The following is an 8,792-nucleotide window of genomic DNA, read 5'->3' as shown; positions in this document are numbered from 1 at the left end:
AAAAATTTAAGGCTGGGTGTGGTGGTTCATGCTTATAATCTCAGCACTTTGGGAGGTCAAAGCCCAAGGATCTCTTGAGGCCAGGAGTTCAAGGCCAGCTAGGCAATTTAGTGAGACTCACTTTCTACCAAAAAAAGTTTAAAAATTAAACTTTAGCAGTTTAAATTAATTTTTAATTTTTAAAAATTATACATTAGCAGGCCCGGCCGGGTGCGGTGGCTCACGCCTGTAATCCTAGCACTTTGGGAGGCCAAGGTGGGTTGATCACCTGAGGTCAGAAGTTTGAGACCAGCCTGGCCAACATGGCAAAACCTCGTCTCTACTAAAAATGCAAAAAATAGCCAGGCGAGGTGGTGGGCACCTGTAATCCTAGGAGGCAGAGGTTGCAGTGAGCCGAGATCAATGGTACTCCAGCCTGGGTGACAGAGCAAGACTCCGTATCCAAAAAATAAAATAAAATAAAATAAAGAAGTATATATATATAGAGAGAGAGAGAGAGAGAGAGAGCGAGAGCAGGCCCTGTTGGTGCATGCCTGTAGTCCTGATACAGGAGGTAGAAAGAAATTATTTAGCCACTCCAGCCTGGGTGACAAAGCAAGCCCCTGTCTAAAAAAAAGAAAAAAAAAAGCCTTAAAAATATGTACAGGTTGGCCAGGTGCAGTGGCTCACGCCTGTAATCCCCAGCACTTTGGGAGGCCGAGGCGGGTGGATCTCCTGAGGTCAGTAGTTTGAGACCAGCCTGGCCAACATGGTGAAACCCCGTCTCTACTAAAAATACAAAAATTAGCCAGGTGTGGTGGTGGGCGCCTGTAATCCCAGGTACTTGGGATGCTGAGGCAGGAGAATTGCTTGAACTCGGGAAGCAAGGTTGCAGTGAGCCGAGATCACGCCATTGCACTCCAGCCTGGATGACAAGAGCGAAACTCTGTCTCAAAAAAAAAAAAAATAAAGTACAGGTTGAGTATCCTTTATCTAAAATACCTGGGACCAGAATTGTTTCAAATTTGGATTTTTTTCAGATTTTGGAATATTTGCATTATACCCACTGTAGTTGAGTATCTCAAATCTGAAAATCTGTAATCCAAAGTGCTCCAATGAGCATTTCCTTTGATCATCCTGTCAGCACCCAAAAAGTTTAGGATTTTGGAATATTTTGGATTTCAGATTTTCAGATTTGGGATGGTCGACATGTATTTTATATGAATATTCCAAACAGCCTTCAAATATGTGGGCTTTTTTATTTTTTCTGGGAAATACTAAGAAATTATAATAAGGGAGGAGACCACCCCTTATATTGTGTTATGCCTAATTTCTACCTCCACAGAAAGAAGAAGTAAAAACTAAAAGGCAGAAATGGAATCCACAGGCAGATAGCCCAGCTCTGCGCCTGCGCCTGGTAGTTAAACATCAGCCCCTGACCTAACTGCTTGTGTTATCTATAGATTTCAGACATTGTATGGAAAAGCATCGTGAAAATCCCTGTCCAGTTCTATTCCGTTCTGATTACCGGTGCATGCAGCCCCCAGTCATGTACCCCCTGCTTTCTCAATCTGTCACGACCCTCTCACACGGACCCCCTTAGAGCTGTAAGCCCATAAAAAGGATAGGAATTGCTCACTCGGGGAGCTCGGTTTTTGGAGACGTGAGTCCACTGATGCTCCCAGCTGAAAAAAAGCCCTTTCTTTCTACAACTCGGTGTCTGAGGGGTTCTTGTCTGTGGCTTGTCCTGCTACAATAATAGCTATGTTAAGGCTTAACTGACATACAATAAACGGAACATATTTAAAATGTACAAGTTTTGACACGTGTATACACCTGGGAAATTATCACCACAATTCGGGTCTGATTTACACGTTAGGCACAGTTCATAGGGCCTACTTTTTTTTTTTTGAGACAGATTCTCTCTGTTGCCCAGTCTGGATCTCTGCTCACTACAACCTTCGCCTCTCAGGCTCAAGCGAGTCTCAAGCCTCAGCCTCCGGAGTAGCTGGGATTACAGGCGCAGGCCACCACGCCCGGGTAATTGTTAAAGTTTTAGTAGAGACGGGGTTTCGCCATGTTGGCCAGGCTGGTCTCAAATTCCTGGGCTCAAGCGATCCGCTCACCTCAGCCTCCCAAAGTGCTGGGATTAAAGGCGTGAAACACCGCGCCTGGCCAAAAAATGTTTTATTTTAAATTCAAAATGCTGTAATGGAGGCTGGGTGCAGTGGCTTTTTTTACTCAGCATACTTGAGATTCATGTTATTGTATATGCGAGCAGTTCCGTCCTTTTTTTGGCTGAGTAACATTCCATTGTATGGATCGGTCTTTCACTTGTTGATTGACATTTGGATAGTCTACAGTTTGGGGCTATTACAAATAGAGCTGCTATGAACGTGTGTGTACAGGCTTTTGTATGGGCATATGCTCCATTTACTCTTGGTAAATACCTAGGAGTGGAATGGCTGAGTCATATTGTAGTAGTTTAACGTTTTTAAAAAACCCCAAACTGTTTTCCAAAGTGAATGTACCATTTTACATTCCCAACAGCAGTGAATGAGTGTTCCGGTTTCTCCACATCCTTGCCAACTTGGTATGGTCAGTCTTTTAAATTTTAGACATTCTGATATGTGTGTAGTGGTATCTCATTGTGTTTTAAATTTGCGTTTCCCTAATGATTAATGACGCTGGACATCTTTCCATTGATTATTTGCAATCCACATATCTTTTTTTTTTTTGAGATGGAGTCTCGCTCTGTAGCCCAGGCTGGAGTGCAGTGGCGCGATCTCAGCTCACTGCAACCTCCGCCTCCCTGGTTCAAGCAATTCTCCTGCCTCAGCCTCCTGAGTAGCTGGCATTACAGGCGCCCGCCACCACGCCCAGCTAATTTTTATATTTTTAGTGGAGACGGGGTTTCACCATCTTGGTCAGGCTGGTCTCGAACACCCTGACCTCGTGATCCACCCACCTCAGCTTCCCAAAGTGCTGGGATTACAGGCGTGAGCCACCGCGCCCAGCCCCATATATCTTTTTTTTTTTTTAATCAAGTGTCTGTTCAAATTGTTTGTCCTCCTTTTAGGAGAGTTGTGAAAATCTTTTAATTAAAAATGTACATTCTTTCCACCTGATTTAGAACCTAAGAATCTTGAAAGGAAAGAGAAAGAACTAACATTTTCGTGACTGAGAACTGGATGGTGACAAATGAGAAAATAAACACAATAAAGGCAAGTTTGGGGGTGGTGATAGAGCAGAGCGAGTTGTGATCCCCGCTCCGTCACCACGTTCGTTTCATTCCTCTGGACTACTGGGTTAATGATACCGGCAATCAGCGCAAAGCGAGATAATCACCAGCGCACTCTTGGATCTGTATACAGGTTTGTAAACTATGTGGAGGAAACCGACCCATCGCAGTCTCAGCCGAAGAGGCCGGAGCCGGAGCCAGAGCCTGAGCAGGGTCTGAAAACAGGACCGGCCGTTCAGGACTAGGCCCTGAACTACAACTTGCTCCTCAGGGGTCCGGGTCGGAAGTGACGACTTCATTCACTGAGCGGCCATTTCCGGTTCCCAGTGTGTCCGAAGTTCCTTCTGGGTGTCAGAAAAGACACAAAAACTGACAGGGCGGAACCGCGACACGGTGCCTGCTGATATCAAAAGGTCTCACGGCTCCGGAGGGACCCAGTCGCCCACAGCCGCCAGGGGCGCCGCCGGCTCCGAGCCCGTTGTCGAGAGCCGCTCGGCTGCTCGGGTCTGTCCTTCAGTCCTTCCAACTCTCCTCGGACCTAGAGTTCCGGGATCTGACTGCGATCTGTGCGGATTCTTATGTAGAATTCTAAAGGATATGGGGAAGGAAAAAAACAGAAAAGAGGAACCACTTTGTTTCCGCCCGGTTTCGAACCGGGGACCTTTCGCGTGTGAGGCGAACGTGATAACCACTACACTACGGAAACCAGGCGGTGGCAGGTTTTCCACAAATGACTCTTAAAAGTCAGAGGCTCACCAGTGTGTCCCTGACCCACCAGAAAAGTACCCGGGCGGGCCACCCACAGCTTCGGGATCGGGGCGCGCAGGGAAGTAGCCAGCAAAGCAGGTAAGTCCCGGGCTGCTCGCGGGGGGTCATGACTGAGGGCACAGGGGTGAACTCGATGGTGCTTCCTCAGGAAACTTCCGGCGCAGTCAGGGCTGCAGCCAGAGCCCCGAGATAGTTGGGCAGGGCTCCAGGCGTCCCCGAATGCTCGTCGTGGAGTTTTCCTGATCCTGTCGGGTCCCTAAGGAGCGCTTGGCGGGGAGCGTGGACTCCCTGGGGCCAGGCCACCGCGGTCACTGAGAGCCACCCCCCCGGAAACTGGAGAAAAACGGAGTAGAAGAGACCTAGGGGACAGACTTGGCCGGGTCAAGGGAAACCAGCTCATATTTGGAACAAAATACGCCTTATGTTTGCCCAGCACTGAATTTAGAAGCATTTTCACATTCTCGAGTTTAACTAGTTTTACAACAGTGCCACGAGCAAAGTATTAAACGTGTTTTAAAGATGAAGAGACTGAAGCTAGGTAAATTGGACTTGGGTAAGATGGAAGCGCTACTTAACGTTAAGGAGAGTCTGCGACCCTGATGTTCTCAGGCTGTATCTCGCTTAGTGGGACTACACCTTATTATTGTCGGAGGAAACAAATGAAGAGGAAAGAGACCGTAGAGAGTATTCCTGGAGGGACTCAAGATACCGCTGTAGGTAGAACCCCAAGATAGTTGTGTAGAGTGACAGCTCATGTCGAATGACTTCTTTTCCACTGCTGCGGGTGAAATTATCTGAGGAGGTAGGAAGAGGAGATGGTTTAGGGATGCCATATGACAAAGGCTTTGGAAAATTAAGAAGAGGCCGGGCGCGGTGGCTCACGCCTGTAATCCCAGCACTTTGGGAGTCCGAGGCGGGCGGATCTCTCCTAGGATCAGGAGTTCCAGACCAGCCTGGCTAACATGGTGAAACGCCATTTCTACTAAAAATACAAAAATTATCTGGGCGTGGTGGCGCGCGCCTGTAATCCCAGCTACTCGGGAGGCTGAGGCAGGAGAATAGCTTGAACCCGGGAGGCTCAGGTTGCAGTGAGCCGAGATCGCGCCATTACACTCCAGACTGGATGAAAGAGCAAAACTTCGTCAAAAAAAAAAAAAAAAAGGAGAAGAAAATTAAGAAGAGAAGAATGAGAGAATTACCAAGGCAGCAGTGAAGACTTACGTGCTGTTGTATGATACAAATGTCCAGGGGCTAGCATGGAACAATGTTGGCTGACTGCGCCAGGAGCTCTAATCTGGCAAGAATTTAGAGGAGAAGGTGGATTGTGGGATGAATAAGCAAAGGAGGAGAGTTAAGGAGTTGGGGGTGGTAGTGAGAGAGCAGAAGAGAAGCACCTGGTTACAGGTTGAGGCTGTGCAGAATGTAGAAAGACATCAGAGATGTTCAATGGTGCTCACTTCGGCAGCACATATAGCTAACATTGGAATAATACAGAGAAAATTAACATGGCCCCTGTGCAAGGCTGATGTACAAATTCATGAACTGTTCCTTTCTTTTTTTGTTTAAAGAAATGTCCAATGGACTGAATGCTGGACTGAATGCTAGACAGATAATAGTTTATCAGGTTAAGGAACTTTATCAAAAAATTGGCTTAAATAATAAAGGGAAAATATTGCCTCACAATCCTAGGTAGATCAGGGCTTCAGGTAAGTCTTCGCACAAGGCTCAAAGAAGTCTCTGGGCCAGGCGCGGTGGCTCACGCCTGTAATCCCAGTACTTTGGGAGATAGAGGCAGGCAGATCACCTGAGGTAAAAAATCCAAGACCAGCCTGGTATTACTAAAAATACAAAATAATTAGCCGTGCATAGTGGTGCACACCTGTAGTCCCAGCTACGTGGGAGGCTGAGGCATGAGAATTGCTTGAACCCAGGCGGTGGAGGCTGCAGTGAGCTGAGATTGCACCACTGCACTCCAGCCCGGGCAACAGAGTGAGACTCCATCTCAATTAATAATAATAATAAAGAAGTATCTGGTTTCTCTTGGTCCTTCTTCTTCAATGTGGACTCCATTCTGGGGCAGGCTCTCTACTCATGTTTTCAAAGTGCCCACCGTAAGCAGCTTGGGCTACAGGTTCCCGTGTTCACAGCCAGCAGAAAAAAGTGTGTACTTCTTGGAGAACTCATTGTCATGTAACAGGGATGGGATATGCTGCTTCGTTTAAATCATTAGGGCCTACTCCTGAGGTCTGGGGTAAGACTAATCCTACTCAAACTCTATGGCTGACAAATTCAGGGTACCCTTAAGAAGGGAATGGGATGTTGTAATGCTGAGGTGGCAACCAACAAACATTCTCTTCAGAGGGTAAGCCCACAGTGCTACAGAGAATGGAGAAGAATGGCATATACTTCCAGAAACTGGAGTCGATGTTAGGAAAGATTCCATTCTAAGGGCTTCCCGGCTAACGGAGTTCTCCCATGAGTAGCTTTCACTATGCAAGATCAGATGAGACCTAGGGTAGCCCAGGACACAAGGATCCTCCCATCATCCCTACATTGAAAGAGGCCATTTTCAATGTGGGCTAGTCTCTGCCCTTCCATGCCAGGAACTGAAGAGGCTGTGCCAGTACCTTTTCCCCGATCAGTCTCTAGGAAGGCAAAGCTTTTATGCATCTGGCCTCAGTGGTCAGTGAGACTGTGGGACCGTCCTGAAGGACAGGAGGTCCTGGAGTTCACCCTCATGACATCACATCTGGCTTAGGACAATCACTCTTCATGCCCTGCTCATCACTGTTTCTCACCATAGTTTCTCCCTAATGCAATGCCTTGTGGGGAGCTATTTCCCTGAGTACACAGTGATATCAGGATGTGAATCACTTTTTTCTGGGCAGAGGTGGTGGAATTTTTTACCATCATGAAGCTGAGGTTCCTTCCCCATTCTGAGTTGAATAACCCAAATCTTGGCTCTTAGAGCTTCTCGTATCCCTAATTCCTTATAAAACTTAACTCCGTCCCCAACTCTTTACTATCCCATTGCTCAGTATCTTCTACCACATTCTCCTTCTTGAGATTCTGAGGCTGGGCGCAGTGGCTCATGCCTGTAATCACAGCACTTTGGGAGGCTGAGCTGGGCGGATCACCTGAGGTTAGGAGTTCGAGACCAGCCTGAGCAACATGATGAAACCCTGTCTCTACTAAAAATACAAAAATTAGCTGGGCATAGTGGCGGGTACCTGTAATCCCAGCTACTCCGAGGCTGAGGCATGAGAATTGCTTGAACCCGGGAGGCGGAGGTTGTAGTGAGCCAAGATGGCGCCACTGCACCCCAGCTTGGGTGACAAAGCAAGACTCTGTCTCAAAAAAAAAAAAAAAAAAAAAAAGACTCCGCTATCCCATAATATATAATTTTATGGCAGCACGAGGCAATAGGGCAAAGGATTTCTTCCTTTGTGGTGTAGATGGGCTGGTGATGATGGGAAGATAAGGAATGTTATAAAATGAGTCTTCAGTAGAGGAGTCTAGTCTCAGGCAAGAAAATTGGATATTAAATTTGTAATCTGGAAAGGAAGTAGAGGAATTAACTACAGTTTTGAAACTAGTTTTTATGGCTTCCAGATTTCACCTTTTAACCTTGGTGCTATATAGTTTCTCAAAGAGGCACATTTGTTTTGATTAGCTACATAGAAAATGAAGCAGAATTAGTAAACTATTAGAATGAATAAAATAGTTCAATAAGATTGCTGGCTACAAAGTCAACATTAAAAAATCAGAAATTTCCACCACATCAGCAGTAGTCACCTAGAAAATATGAGAAAATAACATATCATTCATGATAGAACAAAATCATAACATGCCTAAGAACAAGACACAGAATAAATGCACATAACCTTTGTATTGAGAAACACTTAAAATTATTCAAGGGCAAGTTGAGAACTAATTAAGTGAAGAGATTTACCTTATTTATAAATGAGGTGATTTAGTATTATAAAGATGTGAATTTCCTCCATGTTCTCCTGCAAGACCCATGCGATATCAATATATCAACAGAATGGCTTATATAACTTGACAACTGATTGTAAAATTTATATGAATGCATAAGTCCATGGATAATCAACGGAATTTTGACAAAAGAAAATAAGGAGACTCATTGTAACTGATAACTGGGGGAGGGGGGAAGGGTTTGCTCGAGTCCACGATGCCAGCTCCAGACACCTCCCATGGAGGAGTCCAGTGAGCTGCCACTGGATGCTAAGTCCAAGGTCCACCAACTAGCTTGTAGATTTTCTTTTCTTTTCTTTTTTTTGAGATGGAGTTTTGCTCTTTGTTGCCTGGGCTGGAGTGCAGTGGCACTGTAGCAGGACCAGCTGCAGACAAAACTCCTCAGACACCGGATTAAAGAAGGAAGTGGTTTATTTGGCCGGGAGCGTCGGCCGACTTGCGTCTTAAGAGACGAACTCCCCGGAAAAGAAATTCTTGGCCTTTTTAAAGGCTTAAAACTTTAAGGGGTCCACATGAAAGGGTCGTGATAAATCGAGCAAATGTGGGAAACGTGACTGGGGGCTACATGCATCAGCTAACAGAACAAAAAGTTTTACAGTGCTTTTTTCATACAGTGTCTGGAATTTACAGATAACACAAGTAGTTTAGGTCAGAGGTTGATGTTATTATTATTACTTTTTTTAACTCCTAGGGCTGGGTGGTGGTGTCAAGGTTGTCTGGCTATTTATCTTACTTTTTTTTTTTTTTCCAACTTTTTGCTTTCTCTCTTTTCTCCTGTCTTGTGAACTAGGCAAGATGGAGGGGAGGC

The 8,792-nt window shown here is 45.7% G+C and overlaps 2 non-coding genes across 2 annotated transcripts; one reads left to right on the top strand and one right to left on the bottom strand.

Moving 5' to 3' along the window:
- Window positions 1-3,853: 3,853 nt before the first annotated feature.
- Window positions 3,854-3,926, bottom strand: TRNAV-CAC (transfer RNA valine (anticodon CAC)). Its single transcript has one exon. It is a non-coding gene; the product is annotated as a tRNA-Val (tRNA).
- Window positions 3,927-5,437: 1,511 nt separating this feature from the next.
- LOC112438316 (U6 spliceosomal RNA) lies at window positions 5,438-5,545 on the top strand. The gene has a single exon (XR_003026770.1). It is a non-coding gene; the product is annotated as a U6 spliceosomal RNA (small nuclear RNA).
- Window positions 5,546-8,792: the final 3,247 nt, after the last annotated feature.

The sequence above is a fragment of the Pan paniscus genome, chromosome 1 (genome assembly GCF_029289425.2).
Source record: "Pan paniscus chromosome 1, NHGRI_mPanPan1-v2.0_pri, whole genome shotgun sequence".
Lineage (NCBI taxonomy): Eukaryota > Metazoa > Chordata > Mammalia > Primates > Hominidae > Pan > Pan paniscus.
The sequence above is the reverse complement of the archived record's forward strand: the minus strand, read 5'-3'. Positions and strand labels throughout refer to the sequence as shown.